Here is a 6,397-nt window from a genome sequence, read left to right as displayed (position 1 = left end):
CCCTGGGTGGGTGGGTGAGTGGGTGAGTGAGTGAGTGAGTGAGTGAGTGAGTGAGTGAGTGAGTGAGTGAGTGAGTGATTTTATTTTCGGTGTGACAAGCAAACAGCAAACTAGGCTACCCCATCGCCAAGTAACCAGCAAAGGTTTATACTGAACAGGCTGGATTGTTTTTCAACGAACACTAATGGTGTTGATTCATTGCACATAATAGTTGCAGTAATGAAGATGATTATTTACAGGTTGAAGTGATCTCGTTTAACTGTTGTTAAATCATGCAATTGTTAGAGAACTATATTCTTTGCTTGCACACCTGTCATTTTTGTCACATGTGTTTCCTTGATCAGTCTGTTGTATACCAACAATATTCCACGACTATCATGGTATCATGTATAAACACAAACCTATGGCGTAAATATGGCTTTATGAGACTCAACAAGTCATAAATGTACTTATCATCTATGAAGCTAGTGATGTAGAAAATAATACATACTGTCAGCATCAAATTCAAACTTGTCGCTTAGGAAAAAATGTTTTTTATAACCAACCCAGATGAGCTATCAAGCCTGTCAACTGCACAAAGGGTAGTGTTTATATATCAATACATTCACAGCTTCCAAACAAAGTGAAAGAATCTATTCATACGCAAAGTGTGTAAGTGATTGTTTGTGTTTCACTGAAAATAATTCCTGAAAATAACTGCAGATTATTTCATTATCATGATGAAGTAGTACTGCCTTTGGAAGAACATATCAGGTGATGTGTATAATTGTACTGTCTGTGCCCAACATAAAATGTTTTAAGATGTGTTTTCAATAGAAATGAGCAGAGATGGATTAACTACCTTGTCAACATCACTGAGTGAGTCATGAGTTTAGTTTCAACATCATTAAAGTTTTAAAATTATTTAAGCCATGTGTGCCTTTTGCTAGGGACAGGGTTGGTGGGGTAGCGGAGCAATTTCCGTGGACTGGTGTAAACATTTGTTATTGTTTTTCTCCCGTGAGTACCCGGATGATATCCCAGAATTCGTGACTGGTTCATGACCATCGTTTCACGTCTTTCACACTGGTGAAAACCTGATAAACGTCTCATTGGTCACCCAAGATAGCACACCTGGCAACTACTTGTATGATGTCCACCATTCTAAGTAATTTAGTTAACCAATAATGAGGAATCAATCAATCAACGCAAGGGTGGCTAATTCTTTGAAGGGGGGATGTTGTTTTTACACTCGCACTTTACGACAGGGTGTAGTCAGTATAGATTAGTATATCTACACACACTGCCTTTTGACAAATCTGTTTGTAGAAGATAAAAGTAATTAATCAATCAGTGTGTTATCAGTTAATCCTTTGATCGATGTTTGTTTTTGTAACTCACCTGATAAACCCTCTTGCATCACTTACATGCACATATTACGTAACACACAATACATTTGCCATTACAGACCTTAATTTATAATGTTGAGTATTTACTCCAGACAGGATAAATGCCAAATGGGAACCTTTGTTGAGTAACCTGAGTGGTGTTACTACTAATTAAACCTGTTATAAATTCATTAACTGACCATCCAGAGAATGATGACAAATAATGTGTAGGTTTACACCATCAAACGCGAGTTACAGCAAGGAAGATGTAATCTCTGAGTTGCATGCAGCCTGAAAGCACATATGGGCCGAAACTGTTTTGAGGATACCAACGGGACTTCGTCACGTAAGGAATACACACGGGCATTTGCTGTGCACTTGGGTAAATAGGTGTAATAAGTTGGGTTTTTTTACATAAGAAAATTTTCAGATTTCTCTACCAAAGGCAAAGTCATCATTTTAGTTTATGAATTCAAATAAATCAACTTTTTATTATCATAAATAATAAACCAGGGTAGTTTAATAGCTACGAAAATTTACGTATGATATTTGCTATAACAGCTGAACCAACACTCAAAACTATCTAAATATAAACCTTTGCAATCTTTTGGACTGAAACAAATGGCTTGATACGTGCCTGTAGACATCATATTTTTACATAACATGATTAAATATCGAGGTTAAAAACACAGAAATTGAATCAAATTGGATCAGTCCAAGCATCCAAAAAAACTACACTGCTGGGATATCTTGTTACAATCAGACAAGGAATACCATGGATATTTTAAATAATGGCATATGATGGGCATCCGGCCTCCTGACTGTTTAAGCGAAGAAATCTGCTAATATGGACAGGAGCCCAGTCCCTTTGTCCGTCATGGTCGAGGAAGTGGGCGCTGACCATTTTGCAGTTTGGTTTCGTAATGAGACCGTTGGCGAGAAACATTATTTGCTCTGCATCAGTGCCCCTTTAAAGCATTCACTCATCATGCAGAAGACCTGGGCTTGATTCCCCATAAGGGTACAATATATGAAGCCCATTTCTGGTGTCTCAGGCTGTGATATTGCTAGAATACTGCTAAAAGCAATGTAAAACCCATCTCATTCATTCATTTAATGGGACAGAACTACATATCATCTGGTTGGGTTTTACACTGTTTTGAAGAATGTTGAAGTTACATCAGTGGCTTGTTTTTCACATTGTCTTAAAAAATGCTGCAGTCATATACAGAATGACAGTTTCATGTGGGTGAGTTTAGTTTTATGGCATTGTTTTAGCAATATTCCAGCTATATCACGGCACAGGATACCAAAAATGGGCTTCACACATTGTATCCAAATGGAGAAACAAACACAGGCCTTCGATGTCACAAGCAAATGCTTTAACCACTTGGCTACCCTACTGCTCCTCATGTGGGACAAGGAGCCAGAACTGTGCTGCTGCTCACTATAGGGTGAAACAGAGGAACATGGGGTTGATGATAAGAAACCCAGGAAGTTGCTCCAGTCAAATGGAATTTAAACCAATGACAATGCTGCTCTTTAGAGCATGGTTTCTAAGCTGTGCCTCCAGGCAGGCTCCCTTGGGGAGGGTTGCACATATTATGATATGTAAGACAAGGCCCAGGTTACCCACACATCCACATATTTATTGGTAAGCAATTACCAATTTTATGTAGTTGGGTAATGATGACATTTGTCAACCAAGTCAGTGAGTCTTGACCACCCGATGCTATTAGTCACCCCTTATGACATGCATGGGTTACTGAAGACCGGATCAGAAAAGTGAACCCCATACTTTCACTTGGTATGAAAAATAACATCAATTTGGGTGAGTGAGTGGGTTTACTTTTGCACTGCTTTTAGCACTACTTGAGCAATATCATGCTTGGGAGCACTAGAAATGGGGATCACACACTGTATCCACGTGGAGAATCGAACCTGGGTCCTCGGCATGATGAGTGAACGCTTTAATTACTAGGCCACCCCACCACGATCTGATACTGACTGACAAACAATTAGAACATCATTGCAAAGAGTTTCTGTCACTTCCTGGCACACAATGAACAAGAGTCCATAAAAGTCAGGAGAGTAGAGAGTAATTATTTTGTGAAGTGAGTAAGTATGGTTTCATGCCACATGCAATATTCTAGCAATATCACAGCAGGAAATGGGATTAACACATTGTGCCCAGGTGAGGTATTGAACCCAGATCTTTGGACTGACAAATAAATGCTTTAACCAGGAGGTACTGACTCAGTTCACCCACTCATTGTAAATAAAGAAGTTGTTCCTCAGTAGATCTTCTCAGAAACTGAAAGATAGCCTGAAGTCTTTTAGCTATATGATTTCTACATTAATGGTTTGTATCAAAACAGAGACCCCTGGCATAAAGACATCCATGGAATTCCCCGTGTCCCAAAAATACCCACGAGGGAGTTACCCAGGTCAATCTCAAACACTGCCATAGAAACATACAACAAGGATTCACATTCATAGCAAAACACTTTATTCATGCAGCTGCATTGACATGAACATCTTTAGAGATTTCTTGACATACACATGAACATCATGACAACCTTCCGTCACAAAAATCTCAATACATCTGCCACTCATCACCAAATACAGACAAAGACAAACACAGGTGGAGGTACAATCACCAGGAAACAGGAAGTGGCTAGTGAGATGTATATAATAGTGTTGACAATACATTCCCGTACCGACTGCCCAACAGGACAGAGCTTCATGACGCATTTGAGACACATTTGAAACTCAAAATCTTGCGTCTGTTAAAGCAGGAAGTGTATGTTTTAGAGGGATAAAAGATCTATCATTCTTTGTCGTGTACATGGGCAAAACTAGGATGTTTAGAACAACATAGATGTCTTCTAACAATATGCAAAATGATTCACTGAACTTCGAACCAAACCACAAGGAACAATGCAAGTTGTTTGAATTTAACTGAAATGCACTGTGGGAATACCATACTTCTTGTCATAAGTGCCATGGTGTATTTGCACAAAACAACTATTATCATAGTACTATCATAAGTGCAACTACTATCATAGATCTATGGCTGGACACATGTTTTCAATAATTCAAACATTCCTCTTTAGTACTTTTATGTTTGATTTAACTGACATCTCTCTAATATTAAAAGGGATAAAGGTCCTACAAATTTAACAAGTCATGGGTTCATATTAATCCTGCAATTATCCAGTGTATTAAATCACAATCTTTAGGGAAGGAAAACAGTATTGTTCAGTGTGTTACACAGAACTGAAGAATCTGAGGTTAGAATAATAGCAGCAGAATATATGGAACACACATGCAGACTAGGTAACAAAGGATATCACTGATGTAGAATCTTGCAGGGGACTTCATATAGGACACAAGTAGCTAGGGCACCACAAACCAATCTTAGTGGCAGAGGAAATCCCATCCTGTAACAACATATGTTACGATAGCCATACAGCTGTTTTGAGGATCAAAGTGGTTCTTGGGAGACATACAACCTGTATTTTAGGTGTTGAAAAACAGAAACATTTGTTGGTAATCACATGAATAATTGTAAAACATCTCACTAACAAAAAAAGAGGCAACCTTATCTCAAACAAGCTATCATTTGAGAATTTACAATGCCTGCGATGGAACAGACCTTGATACAGAGCGACTATACACTGTCGTCAGAACAGATCATGTACAAAAAACTGGACCTGATTAATATGCAACTCCTGAAATAACTCAACCCTTCATCACATCTATCCCAATAATGAAATGCCACTCATCTAGAAAACATGTAACCATATCTCATGCACCTGATGATATGAACACTATCAAACTGGCAACAGCTGTTGGAATAACAGAAATATACATTACATGCAGATGTATGTGGCTTGCACATTTCACAAACTGGCAATGATCTGGTACAACCACACAATGCATAATGGTACTTATCTTTAGCATTTTTATGAATCAACAGCTCTTCTGCATCACAGTTTAAACATGTACATCTAATGCACCAGCAGGGCACCAGATAATTTAAAAAAAAAAAAACAGGAATAAGTACACCTTATTTTTTCAATACTAGGCTACTGGGTAAACTTAAAGAGTACTTCTAGAGTACTGAATGGAATTTAATGGAATATGCCGATACAGCCCTTACCTGGAGCACTACATCAGTACTAAAAACATTATCTCATTATAACAGTAAAGTTTTGTACATCACTTTTAGCAATATTGTTTTCCACGTGATCTCATGAAATAGGAAGATACATGCATTGAATAAGTCAAACATGAATCATACAAGCTATGTTTGAAGTATTTCATTGTGTATACTGCAAAAGAGAAATATTTTATGGAACTTCATCAAGTCTTATACCAGTTTTGAATTAACACTGCCATTTTGATAGTGGTCATATGTAACATTTTGAAAGTGGTCATATGTAACATGTTATATTTGCGATTACATTCTTTGGATTAGAATCTGTATTTTACTGATAAAGTGTTATCTGAAATATATCAAGTGGTAACAGTTTACTTTCATTAGCTGGTTGTATCGTGGACAGCAAAAAAAAAAGAATGAGGAAAAGTTACATATTTATACTACCACTTTCACTGGGACATTCTTATCCCTCCCACAGACACAAAACCTGTTCTCATAATATGTCATGAGAGTATTTTGATAAATAAAATATATTTGATAATCAAATTGAAAAGTACTGCATATTAGAAAGCAAAAGTATTCACTGCTTATGGATTAATAACAGAAATGGGAAGGGCAACAAAACAGGAAACATTTGTAACAAATACTGAGAGATTTCAAAGAAAAAGGTTTGTTTTGAAGAACCCTATGATGTCTAAATGCAAAATATTGCACAGAGAAGCAATCCTAACGCACCTTCAATCCTTAAATATCAATACTCACATAGGTTAATAAAAAATATCATCTTTACTTCACCTGAAACTTACTCTGCGAAAATGCAATCCTAAAAGACGACATAACTGAATAATTGTCTTCATTCCATGAT

This window comes from Haliotis asinina, chromosome 9, assembly GCF_037392515.1.
Source record: "Haliotis asinina isolate JCU_RB_2024 chromosome 9, JCU_Hal_asi_v2, whole genome shotgun sequence".
Classification (NCBI taxonomy): domain Eukaryota; kingdom Metazoa; phylum Mollusca; class Gastropoda; order Lepetellida; family Haliotidae; genus Haliotis; species Haliotis asinina.
This window is presented reverse-complemented; position numbering follows the sequence as displayed.